This window comes from Mustela nigripes, chromosome 10, assembly GCF_022355385.1.
Source record: "Mustela nigripes isolate SB6536 chromosome 10, MUSNIG.SB6536, whole genome shotgun sequence".
NCBI lineage: Eukaryota > Metazoa > Chordata > Mammalia > Carnivora > Mustelidae > Mustela > Mustela nigripes.
The window spans coordinates 56,680,643-56,694,520 of NC_081566.1; the positions used below are offsets into that span (position 1 = coordinate 56,680,643).

A 13,878-nucleotide genomic window follows, 5' to 3' on the forward strand; every position below is an offset into this window, starting at 1 on the left:
CTAGTTCTATGGTTGTTAATTGTGTGAGGTTCTATAGAACCATATAGATTCTATAGAACCATGTGTGAGGTTCTATAGAACCATATAGATTCTATAGAACCATGTGTGAGGTTCTATAGAACGTATATGTTCATAGAACCATAGTTCTATGGTTGTTAATTGTTAATTGTGTGAGGTTGTGTGAAGTTGTTAATTGTATGGTACCAGTTACTTTGTCTTGGCCAGAAGCAAAGGAATTCCCTTTTTAAGCAAATTTTCCCACCTCCCCTCCATGGTCTTGACACATTTGGTCTGCGAACCACACTGCCATTCCTGGACAACCTAGCCTCTCCTTTTCCTCCAGGATATTTTATTTTGTAAGCCTTTTAGTTCTTCTTTGTTACCAGATCTTTATTGGGATTATCTTCAGCTACTCAAACTCATCTTCCAGGCTGAAAATGCTGGTGTTCAAGCTGTGGGTTTCCGGTTCCTTTCCTCCCAGAATGTCCTGGGCTTCTAGTGTAAATCGGCTCATCTTCTCTTCCTCTCTCTTCTCCACTACTCTGTACAACAAACAAGTGGTACAAAAACAGCAAAATGTCCTATCAAATACTAATTCCAGGATAATAGATGCTTAGTTGCCTTCCCTATATTAACATGCCTAAGAGGGCTGCTCAGGACAATTCTCTAACTTGAGCAAACTAAAGCAAGACAAAACAAAACAAGTGCATCCCAGAAGGTTTTGGTAAATAATCAAAGTTTTTAAGGAATATACTCCTAGCTCACACAGGTAGCTAGTGACAGAATTAGCTATAATGTTGCCTGTTGATCTCACAGAGGCTGCTTTTCCAGTGCATACACTTAGCAACAATTTATATTTCTTAGATTGACTAGTTGCTCAACAGAATTCAGTAGGACTGAGAAAGAGTTATACTTTGGTTGCGGTGGTGATGGTGGTGTGGGTGAGTATGGGTGGTGGCAGGCAGGTTGCCGCTGTGGCTGGAAAAGCAAGTTCTGTAGGTAGGGTGCTTCTGTGGCTGGACAGGAAATAGGGCAGGAGCTCTCAGTACCTGGGCTTGGCAGACGGGTGCTATTGGGACTGGCCCTGTCTGGTTCTCTCTATGAACTAGAACATAGTTCTAGTGAACATTCCCTAGTTTAGGGTCAGCCCCTTTTGCCTCTCTAGTGGTTTTCACATGCACAGTATCTCTGATAATACCTATCTTGCTGGTCCTCTGTGCAAAAAAACATTTCTTTCCAGACTTGAGCCTTTGGCTATGTTGGAAAAATAAATAAATAAATAAATAAAAAGAACTTCAGATTCTTGAAAATCAGACGTGCCGGGCTCTGCAACCTCTGTCTCCCTATGCCCTCATTTCACTGGGTCCTGCTTGGACAAGTGACTGGGGGTGTGGGGGTGGGGTGGGAGGAGGCTGCTTCTTGCCTCTGCTTTCTCCTGCCCCCTCCAAAGGTGCTCAGGGTCCACCCCCTGGTGATACAGTCTCCCCTGAGTAACAGAATGCACCCAAGCAGTCCTAAGGGGAGGGAAGCTGCCCCCCCCCCCCCCCCTCCCCCCCCCCCCCCCCCCCCCCCCCACCACAGTAACGTAGCTATGTTGCAGCTACATTCAGAAAAACCTATAGGGAGCTCCTCGGCAGGGCGACTTTGATGATTTCTTCAGACACACGGAGCAGACTGACAAATTGACTTTCAAGCGAAAGGTCAGTGCCGAGAACCGAAGGGATAGAGCATCTGGATTCACAATTAAAACGCCTGCAGAGCACGGTTTGCAGCTCCGGCGTCTCATTGTGTAGGAGGTGCTGTCAGAGGGACTCCTCTGGCAGCCCCGTCGGACTCTGGCCCGGGATTGGAGAAATAAAAATTCCTTCTGGTTGGTCTGCGCGCCTGCGCACTGCGCCCGGGACGGTGTGTGGGTGTTCGAAGGGCGCCCTTGCTCTTTGGCAAAAGCACAGACAGCTTTCTGCGAACTCAGTTCTGCCCCAGAGTTGACCTCCGGCGTGGTCGGTCCCGGGTGAGTCGCATCTCAGAAGCGCGGGCTGGGTCATCGCGGCGCCGCACTTAGCCGTGGGTTGGAGAACACGGACCACGGCGCTGGGACACCAGGTTCAATCGCCGATTTGCTCTCTGACCTTGGGTCGATTGTCTTTTCCAAGGTAGTTGGGGCTGCTCCCGGACACCTGCAGAACATGTCTCTGATCGTCCAGTTTAATAGGACGCTGGACCCCCGTCCACGCCGTTCCTCTAGGATACTTGGTCGTAGGAACAATTGTTGTTTCCAGTTTACAAAGTGTTCCCACACTCAAAGATAGGATGAAAGAAAACAGGATAGTCCTAGGAAGGGCCTGAGGTTCAAGACCTCAGAAAGCGCTGGGTGGTTTGGGGGGGGCTGAAAGCCTAGAGCTCTAGTTCCTCAGGAGGCTTTATCTGCCCACCACTTGCTTTTGAGTTCTTAACTCATATCATGAAGCAGGTAGATGATAAAACCCTGTAATGACACCATTCATTATGGGATGTTTACTTTCCCCCTCTTTGCAGCAGTGAGCCCCACAGGAGATCTTTAAAACCTCTGTTGAATGATGGGACACAAACCTCTCTCCACAGTGGAGGTTCTGCGTGTCCTTCTACCTCACACAGGCCCAGCAGGTGGTTCCACTTGGGGAGCACTTAGGAAGGGATATTTATAACTCACTCTTCCCCTTCTTCCTCCTCCCAGGAAGCGGTCAAGATAATGAAATTAAGCTTCTGGTAGAAAGTGCTGAAGACTGTGGCTAGGAAGAGACAGACAGAAGCTAGGCATGGAATTCAGAAGGTCTTGATTTAAAAACAAAACAAACAAACAAACAAAACACCCAAACCCAGTGTTTTCTGACAAGAAAGAAATCCAGAGGAGAGTCTGAGGCCGGGGCTGCCAGGGTTGGGAGCCAAGGCACTTTTTGCTTTAATAATGCAGGCTTTGGAGCTATTCTGCCAGGAACTAAATCCTTCTCTGACTTACTACCTATGTGACCTTGGGCATGTTCTTCTCTGTGAAGATAAGAGTAATGATATCTATCTCACAGAGTTGTGGCAAAGGTAAAATTAGTTAACATGGTGAAATGTTTAGAACAGTCTCTAGCCCATAGTGACTCTTGGTAGATATCATTAATTTTCTGTGGGAGTAATTCACCATCCTTTTTACCTTCCTCCTTCACCTGCTGCTGTCAGGTAAATATAATCTTATTTGAGCTTTATATGAGAGGGGCAGGGCAAGTAAAATTATTATCATCCTTTGATAGATGAGAAACTATCTAAGTTCTTTCTTTGGAGCCTTCAGGTTCCCGATTCTTGCTTACATTTTTTCTTGTCTTTCTCCTGTTCACTTTTCAGATTCATTTCATTTTCTATTAAGTAAGAGTCAGTTATATTTATATATTTATGTATAACAAATATTTGTTGAACAACTTCTGCATACCAGAATGCTTGGAACATAAGGTGAATAAGACCTATTGAGTCCTTGCTTTCGTGGGGATTATAACTTCATGCTTTTCTTGTCTTCTGTCTTAGAATCTAAGCTCCTAACTGATCTGATTTATCTTTATATCCACCAAAGTATTTAGCAAAAAAGATCAGTAAGTATTCAAATGCTTGTTGATGTAATACTTACAGCAAATATTTGAGTACTTACAAATTTAGACACTGTTAATTGTTTTACATTATCTATTAAATCCTATAATAACAGTCCTAAGAGATGGGTATTTTCATTTTATGGATAGAAAAACCAATATGAGAGGCCTGCTTCAGTTCACTCCAATGGTAAGTTAGTGCCAGCACTTGGCCCGTCTTTGGATGGCCCATACTTGAAAATACCATGTTTTCAACTTGGAAGAAGTTGAGCTAGATGGGCTCTGTTAAATTATCTGAATAGATGGGCAAATTAAATCTCAACGCTCTTAAGTTGAGAGTTGCATATATCCGTACTACCCTTTGACCTTTTTCACTTGACCCTCTTTGTATTCCCTCAAAGAATGAAATTTCCTACTTGGACTAAGGCATTGCCTGCAAGGCATCCCTGTTTCCCTGGCATCCATGTTTGGTGGTAAATTTATGCTCTCTTGCATCCTGTTGGCAAGGAAACAGCAAACTAGAGGCTGGGCCACAACCCCAGGAAATAGAAACATCGGTCATTCTGCTTGCCACCCTGCTTGAAACATAGGGGCCTATTTTTAGACATATGTAGAGCAAGGAAATAATTAAACAGTAGCTTGCCTAGTGACTAAGTTAGAAGTCTGCATTCTGTGAAGACAACACAGATTTTAAAATATTTATTTTATTTGATGAATGATTGGTGCATTTTGGTCCCAGCCAATAGGTTGTCAAGTACACAGAACTTGTTTTAGTGTTTTTGCTTTACCAGAGAGATGAGTAATCCTTATTTCTTAATCTAAGTTTTATGGTGAGCTTTGAAAATCATTCACTCTTCAGGATACATTTAAGGACTATTTTTAAAATGAAAAACTGGAAATATGATCCCCATTTCTATGTCTTTGTTGCAACAACAAGATATGGCTCAGGAATTTGTTAGTACACCTTTGCTATTGAAGGAGTGCGTATTGGCAAATTGTTAAAGTGAATTTTCATGTATGCTTTGTAGAATTCACCACATTACCTTGGAGTCACTTGTTTACATATTTAAAATTAAAAAGATTAATGAAAAAAAATTTTCTATGTAAAGAAACAAAGGATGGCCATAAGAGACGATAAGCCTATCGGTAAAAATATTTCAATTATTCAATTCTGTCTGTAGGTGTATTAAGCATCTAACACATAATTGGACACAAATACGGTCTCTAACTATAAAAACAGTCACTCATTAATGCACAGTTGTAAATACTCTGTGTGAAAATTCATACATGCGGGTTCTTTGGGTGATATTTAGAATTGGCCATCGTATTGGGAAAATGGGGGAGAACTTCAGTTTCTAGACCTATTTTGCATTAATTTTGGATTAAGTTTGGAATGAAACATCTCATATAGAAACACTTTGAAATATAGATCAAAATATAATAATCAAGGTATTAAATGTATACTCAAGTTTGTAAGAAGGAAAGGAAATTTTGTAGGGAAAAAATATAATGGAAACAACTAACAAAGAGATAGAAATCACGTGAGCTGTTGCTCTAGTTACCTTGGTTGTGGAGAGGAGATTGATCTTCAGGATTTGAGAGTCTGGGTTTTAAAGCTCCTGAGGGGATAAATGCAGACAACAATAACTGCAAACCCAAAAATGTCTCCTTTGAAAAAACCAGATACTCGTGCTCACATGGGATTATAGTTCAATATTTGTACTACTGGTGTGGGCCAGGGATACCTAGATAATGTACCCGGATTGACTAGCAGAAGGTAAAATACCTCTTTGGACGTGCAAGGTATTAATCTAGGGTATACAAGATATCCATAATAATCTCCACTGAAGATCAGTTCATTATCCACAATTACAAAACACGAATCCACCATAAGCAAAAATCACATAAAGAAAATTAGAAGGATTAGGCTGCCAAGATACTCAAATAACAATTTATTATCTTTAAGAGATAATAAAATAAATATCTCTTAGATGATGAATGACATTTTTAAAAAAGGATTAAAAATATAAACTGTATGGTGACTAACATAACATAAAAGAATAAACATATAAAGCATTATCAAAATAGATTCTGAAAAAGAACCAAATAAACCTTCTAGAAATTAAAAAAATTCATAAAAATAGTAGCTAGATGGTACGCAGATTAGATACAGCTGGTTAGGGAATGAGTACACCAAAAGGCAGATGTGAAGGAATTCCCCGGAGACAGTCCAGAAGGATTAAAAAAAATGAAAGAAAAGGAAAAAATATATATATATTTACAGATGAAGAGTCTTAAAGGATGAGATGAAAAATGTCAACATCATGCAGTAGAGGCAATGTTTTAAAAAGATAAGGCAAGAATATTCCATAGCTGGTAAGACATAAATCTTCCAAGCAAAAGAATTAAAAGACTTCTCACTTAAATGTCATGAGTGAACTTTAGGGAAGATCTTTAAGTCAGAGGCAACCAAAAAGAAAGATTGTCCACAAAAGTAGAAGAATTGGATGGTCATCTGACTTTTCACAAACACCAACAGAAGGCAGGAGGAGATGGAATCACATCTTCAGAAAGAGGAGGAGCGCAGACTCCTACTGTTTAGAATTGTACAGAATGCTAAGTTTTCATTCAAGAGTAGTGGTAAAATAAAGGTAAATTAAAGACATTTTGGGTATAGGGGCTGGTAGCTTATTAAGGGTGTGTGTGTGGAAAGACATCATTTTCATAGTTAGAGCTGATCGTGAGATTAGAACTTTTATAGGTGGAATTATACAACATCCAAAATTGCTCTCCATCTCAGATAGTGCGTCTCTAGGCAAAATCTGAACCAAGAACATTGACAAGTAAGGAAATTAAGCAATGTTTTGTTTTTAGCTGGAGCTTAGTCCTGAAACTCCAGGGCAAAGCTATAACTGAAAAATTAAGCCAGGTGAGAGGCTGCCTTCATTGTATCCTAGCTAGTCCCCATAATCTCAAACCAAAGCAGTCAAATCTGTTCAGTTTCTCTTACCTTCTTTTGATGTCCATGCATGATTTTTTTTTTCTTTTTCTCTTTTTTCTTTTCTTTCTTCTTCTTCTTCTTCTTCTTCTTTTTTTTTTTTTTTAAATGAAGAGGTAATTATAATAATCACAAGCAGCTCCAGAGAGACAGATGTGAGACACAACACAAGTGTGCCATTGCCTCATTTGCACCCACATGGGCTTCTTCTACAAGCTCTAGGAGAGTGAAGCATTTTACCCATCAGATTCTGCAAAAGTCGAAGGAAAAATGCTGTGGGGAGAAGGGATATGATAGATTTTGTTGAGTTACAAGGTGGGTGGAACTGACTGGAGGAGTCTTCCTAGGCTTTCATTTAAACCATGACATGGATTTTTTATTGCCAGTGCCTATCACCATGTCTAGTATAGAGGAAGTGCTCAGGAAATAGTTGTTGAATTAATGAATGATAGAAGATGAATGGAAAAGACAAGCAGTTGAGGGCTAGAGGATTCTTTGGGAGAAAAAGACAGACTTATTACATCTTAGGAGGGCTCTGTAAAGAATCTGTATATTTCCTATTATGCAGCAGAAATCTTCCTGGTGAGATTTTTTTTTTTTTTTTGAAGATTTTATTTATTTATCGGGGGTGGGGGAGAGTGAGCACAGGCAGACAGAATGGCAGGCAGAGGCAGAGGGAGAAGCAGGCTCCCTGTTGAGCAAGGAGCCCGATGTGGGACTCGATCCCAGGACGCTGGGATCATGACCTGAGCCGAAGGCAGCTGCTAAACCAACTGAGCCACCCAGGCATCCCCCTGGTGAGATTTTTTGCTAAGTTTTATTTTTCTGCAGTTGGACTCTGGGTAAAATATCTAAAAATGTGTACTGCTGCTCAGAGAGAGAAGCTAAGTAAATATAAGGGGTTGTTTCCATGCCGTGGTTGAGTACTCAGGGACCACAGGAGCTGTAGACACAAATAGATTAATTAAAGGCTTCAGGCCTCATCATGAAGGCCTTGAACTCCGTATGAGAGTTGTAGCCAAAGTAGTTTCCAAAGGGTGGGACTCGGTGACTCTTTCACCTCAATATTAAGGAATATCAACTCCTACAGTTCACAGCTGCTACAGGAACTGGACGCATTTAAAGAAAGAATGACTCATTTTAGAATCCTTGTAAGCAAAGAGACTTATGTTAATGCAAGCAATGGTTTGATGGCATTTGTGGTTTTTAAATATCATCAAGCTTTTTGATAGGCATAAAATGCAAGCATTAGGAGGAATAATTATAAAAATCTGGCCAAATTTCTATTAGAGAAATTTCCCCAAAGTAATTTATGTTTGGCTTTGGTAGATACTGTGTGATGTTGTCTTTGTTTTTGCAGCAACAGATTTATCCACCCAATCATGTTTGGCTTACTCGATTATTGAAATGAATTTTGCATTGCCTGAATACTCAAAGGAAAAGGAAGGAAGCCCAGAAGACATTTACTGGCAATTAGAAATTCACATAGAGTACTCATTTGTACATAGCATGGAGATTTTCAAAGCACCTTAAAATTTATCTCATTTTAGTTTTATAGTAACACTGGGCAGACATGGATGTCAAACTCTGGTAGTTGGGGATGTTTTAACCTCATAATTCCCCACAGTCTCCAACCAATTCCTAAATAAATAACTTTTCCAAGAAAAGAAAATGTATTTGCTGTGCAAACACAGCTTCAGAACAAAATTTTCTAGTCTGCTTTAGCCTGCTCTTTCCAACTAGATCAACACTCTGTCCCTATGGTAATTGATTGCATTAATGGCCCCAAATCTTCATCCTTCTCCTATCCATACCCTTTGTAGTGGGACTTGGCAACTCCTCCCATCAAGGAGGGGGTACCTTTTCTCCACTCCTTGATTCTGACATTGGCTGTGCAACTTGTTTCAGTAGTTTTGATGTAAGTAGAGAATTGGAATATATCTGCAGGTGTCTGCTAATGCACTTGCTCTTCTACTGTTAGAAGAAAATGTCTAGAGTAACCTGTGGAATGAGGCATTAGATGCAGATTCTGCTCACCTTATCCTAGGGAAAAAAAATTCTAGGAATGTAGGAATGCAGGAAGGAAGGAAGGAAGAAAGAAAGGAAAGAAGAGGAATGAACAGATTCTGTTAAAGAGCAAAGTAATGTTAATATTTCAGAAAACATCCTTCCCCATATCTTTTATGTGTATAAATGTGTTTGTATATAGGGTGTAAGTCAGAAATTCTGTAATATACTTTATTTATACAGATGCTATAAACATTTTTCCGAATGAATAGAGCTCAACACCACCACTTTTAATATCTATAAAAGCCTCATGGAATGATTACCATAATCTATTAAAATATTTCCTTATTTGGTAAGTTGCAAAATTAGCACAATTTCCTGTCTCTCCCTATAGCCATGCTCCTTTGCTGGGTGATTTTGTTGCTCTTGCCATGAAGAGGTAAGGTTGATTGTTCCTTCTTTTGAATCTGGGCTCGCCTTGTGACTTGCTTTGGCTGAAAGAATAAAATAGAAACGACATTTTGCAAGGTCTGGTCTAGGACTCAAGAGGCTTTATATACTTCTATTTGTTCCTTTGGAATCCTGTCAAACTGCCATGTGAACAAATCTAGTTGACAGGTAACTACAGACCCATGTGTGAGGTCAGCCTAAACCTGCAGAACCACTTAGCTCAGCCATGCCCGAAGAGCCAATCCACATCTTGTTAGCTTAACAGTTGGTTATTGTTGGTGTCACCAAGTTTTGAGGTGGTTTATTTTTACAGCAAATTGATCATGCATGTACCTTTTGACAAGATTGTCAATAGTTTTTAATTTTTCTTTATTATATTCAGCTCTTTGATTAAAAAAAAAAGATGCATTAATCTTCATGTACTTGTCCTAGTATTTCCTTGGTGTAATTGCCTAGGAGCGAGACTGTTGGATGAAAAGGAAAGCTCATTTTAAGTTATAGCCCATGTAGTGAAATTCCTCCTTGGAAAGTATGGTTAATTGATGCTTTAATCTATCATGTTCAAGAATATCTACCATGGTTGGGGTGGAGGCAGGGATTACTTTGGGTTGAGTGGTCAAGGAAGTCTTTTCTGGAGAGGTGACATTAGAGCAGAGGCCTGAGGGCAGAGGACCATGTCTGGGGAAAGAACAGTCCAGGCCAGAAAAAAGCAAACACAGAGACTAAGACTGGAGGATGCAGGAGGTGTTGGCTAGTGTGCCTGCAGCTGAACAGAGGAGGCCCGGAGGTTAGGTTGCAAAGAGATGGGGGCCAAATCAAGTAGAGCCCCCTGGCTGTGATGAGCATTTTGTATTTTATTCTGGGTCTGATGTGATGTCCTGGGAACATTACTTGGAGGGGTGTGGCATCATTGTCCTTAATGACAATGTCATTAATGCAGCAGGCCGCACCTTCCTCATTGCTCATACTTGGTAAAGTTTGGTCTGTGCTGATTGTTGTTCTGAGCATGTTTCCTGTATTAATTCACTGAACCCACCCAGGGCCAGAATTAGATGCCATCGCTGTCCTCCTGATTTTACAAACGCCATAACTAAAGCACAAAATGATTAGATGAATTCCTCAAGCTGAACCAGAATTTGAACCCAGGCAGGCAGCCTCCATACCTCTAAAACTGTGTGATTTACGTTTTAATGATGCTTCTTATGACAAGCAGCACAAGGGTGAAAATTCCCACTTTCCAGGCTATTGCAGGAACCTGGAAGGGGAAGTTTTTGGACTTCCGGTAGCTGTAAAGGTGATGAGAAGCAGCATGTAGGAATTGCTGGTAGATTCTCTTCATACTTTTATTGTTTAGAAAATCATAGCTAATCAGATTGCTAAAAAAATTGATGTCTCCCTGACATTTTATTTGAGTTTAATAGTGAGGTTTAATATTTTCCTTAATTATATTAGCTGTTTGTGTTTCTTCCGCTAATTTCTTATACCTGTTCTTCATACATTTTTGTATTGGGTGATTGTCCTTTATTGATTCCTGTGAACTCTTTGTATATTAGATATACTAACTGACATACATTATTATATTTTTACAAATATAACTTTCAAATATAAATATAAAAAATATAGGCTTATATATTTCCTAGTTGTTGGTATTTTGACTTTGTTGGTTTCTTTTTTTGCACAATATTTTATCTTATTTTTATGCAGCAAAATTGCATTATGTTTTATGGTTTTGAATTTTCTGTCATGCTTGGAACGTTTCTCTCATCCCAAAATTATAACAGTATTTGGCCATATTTTTTCTGGTGCTTTTATGTCTGCATTTTTTTTAACTTAAATATTTGATTCATTTAAAATTTATATTGGAATCAGGAGTGAGTTGGGATGCAGCTTCATTTATTTTAAAAATTACTAGCAGATTGTTCTGCCATTATTATAAGCATATATCGTCTTTTGTGCACTGATTTGAAATCCCACGTGTGATAGACACTAAATTTACGTGTATTCTTAGTACTGTTTATGTACTCAGTTTCACGCCTGCCCTAAAATCAGGTTGGTTTAATTACGGTCACTTTATACTTGGTATTAATATCTATCGGGGAAGTACTTCCCTCTCCCCTAATTCATCTTCCATCTTCAGAATTTTCCTAGCTCTTTCTGCCGGTTCCTTCTTTCAGCTAAGTTTTAGAGTTATTTTTGAAGTTAAAACATCTTGTTACGGTTTTGATTGGGATTTTAGAATTCTGAAGTCTTGGCAGATCTTTAGGGAGATTGACATCTTTAAAAATTAAATTGAAGTGGTAGCTGAAAGGTGTTGCTGTTTTACTACTAATGCGGAGTTATTGTGACTGTGAACATGTAGCATTTGGGAGGGTTTCCTTATTGTCATCTTGTCTACCCTTTACAACCCACACCCCTCCAACACCCCGCAGAGAAACTGCAGAGTCCCATAACATAGGGGATTTTCAGGACTTTGTCCTGAATATGAGCTTTCTTCTTTAATTCGCTCCATTTTAACTCTCAGTCCCCAGAGCCGAGGCCTTGTTACTAATCAGCTCCAAACTGTAGTTTCCAGAAGAGGAATGTGCAGGAACACCAGACTGGCCCTCTGCATCTGTAACTTAACAGCCCACCGTGTGACCGATGAGTCTAGGAGCAAGCCACTTTTTCCCCCCAAACTGAAACTTATTTCATGTTAGCGCCCTTTTGTTTTACAACACTGTTTCCAGGTTTACGGCATCTAATATTTCATCAAATATGGTAAAGAAACCGTGAGAAGGAATTGATGCTCCTTGTGAGCCGTCTTAAGCAGATATCGCCAGATTGCTGCAAAATGATTTTTCCTTTTCAGCCCTTCTGAATTGTAATATGTTTCTGAGGCCAAATTCTTCAGGGAAACATTATGACTCTTGAAGGTCTCCAAACTTTATGCTTCAGTACAAAAGGCCTAAGGGTGAAGATTTTAAATGGATGAAGTGGAGAAATTTGCACTTCCTTAAGCAAACATATAGCATTTCCTTCCATGTGTCAGAAATGAAAACAAAAAATACAAACTAATTTGTCATGAAATTTTCCCTTTTATAATTCCCTCTTTGGTGCTTTTTCAACCTAACAAGTCATATTTTCTCTTCTTTCGTGTCAGGTTTATAGCTTCGCTGGTCACAGTTTCAATAACCATGATGGACGATCTTCTTTTCTATATATCATGTACAAGTATCCAGCTTAAAAGTATCTTTGTGTTCACAGCTTGCTTTCTGTCACCTCCCCGATCCCTCCTCCCCACAGCACATGCACTCGGTGTTATATTATATGCGCGGAGAGCTTTGGGGAAAGCTCATATTTAGGAACATTAAGTAAGCAGAGGATGGCTGCTTATTTGGGCTGAGCTGACCTCACTATGAAATGAGGCAAATTGTCATATTTATGACTCAGGGTAAGTCAATAATATATTGGCATTCACATGTGGAAACGCATTTACTCTCCAACATGTGGCTTCCACTTTGTTTTTCTCTCAAGTGACCGTTCTCACCCAAGTGCGAGTCTTTTTCCTTCTTTTCTTTCTCTCCCTTCTTTCCTTCTTTTTTCTTTCTTTTTCCTTCCCTCCTTCCTTCTCCTTTTCATGCTTTCTTCCCCTTTTCTTCTCCTTCAGCCCTGAGTCAGTGTAGTGGGATTGATAACATTTGGATAGTTCATAATAAAATGCCTCTCTTCAGATAACTAAATTTATTATTGCCTTTGCCTATTTCCATCCTCTGTTTGTTGGTGCTGGCTCTCTCTCTCTCTCTCTCTCTCTCTCTCTTTCACACACACACACACGCACACACTGAACAAAATTATATGGCTGGATAAATGCTATTCACAACTATTGCCTGGAAATCTGATCCTATTGGGTCCTTTGGAATGAGTCAGTATCATTTGTTTTTCTTCCTTCTCTGTAAATTATAGCAGGAGAAAAAAAGTTCATGTGGTTTCTGATTTACTGTAGAGAATATTGAGAAGGAAAAAAAAATCAGAGTAGTCATTGATAATCAGAAAACATAGAAAAACCTCACTGTGAAAGTCTTTATTATTTCTAAATTTGGTCAGCTCTACCTTCCTGTTCTCCCAACTACAAGGCCCCCATTATCCTGAAGTCTATTTTTACAGCACTCCATTTTGCAAGTGGGATTTCGGTTGGGAGGGCATGTCCAAAATCTCTGCACCCCCTCCCCTCTCCCCGATGTGTTCTGGAGATCGGCTTTCTCTAGTGGGTGCCGATTTGTGGGGCTGTTCTCTGTCCTGCCTTTCTCTTTCCTCTTGGCATTTATGTCACAGGTTTATCGTGGCCTCAGTAACTGTGACACACCGATGGTCAGTGCTCCTTCCTGTCAGGAGAAAGAGGCGTGCTCTCGGAAAGGCCTCAGAAATGCTGGGATGGTCTTGGCCAGTTGCTATCATTCTTGATTTTCCTCAGCAGGGTTTTGGCAAATTGGAAGGTGTTGGAGCTCCCATTCAGACTCTGACAGACTCGGTATTGATACTAAAGGTCATAAATACAGTCAACCACCAATTGAAATCAATAGTTACTTATTTGCTTTGCTCTTTGAAATCCTAAGTAAGTGGGTGGGATGAATTTTCTACTTTTTACCCCTTAGAATCAGGAGGATGAAGTTATTAAAGCACAGAACTGGGCAGCAGGAGGCCAGTCAAAAACATTACTTGTGGGCACCTGGGTGGCTCAGTGGGTTAAGCCTCTGCCTTCGGCTCAGGTTATGGTCCCGGGATCCTGGGATCGAGCCCCACATTGAAGCTCTCTGCTCAGCAGGGAGTCTGCTCCCCCCCCCC

At 40.2% G+C, this 13,878-nt stretch overlaps 1 long non-coding RNA gene across 1 annotated transcript in view; it reads left to right on the plus strand.

Moving 5' to 3' along the window:
* The first annotated feature begins 1,915 nt into the window (after window positions 1-1,915).
* LOC132026204 (uncharacterized) overlaps window positions 1,916-13,878 on the plus strand; it is a 73,584-nt gene continuing 61,621 nt past the window's right edge. The window contains exon 1 of the long non-coding RNA XR_009406828.1: window positions 1,916-2,011. This is a non-coding gene — a long non-coding RNA (uncharacterized LOC132026204). The remainder of the gene's footprint in view (window positions 2,012-13,878) is intronic.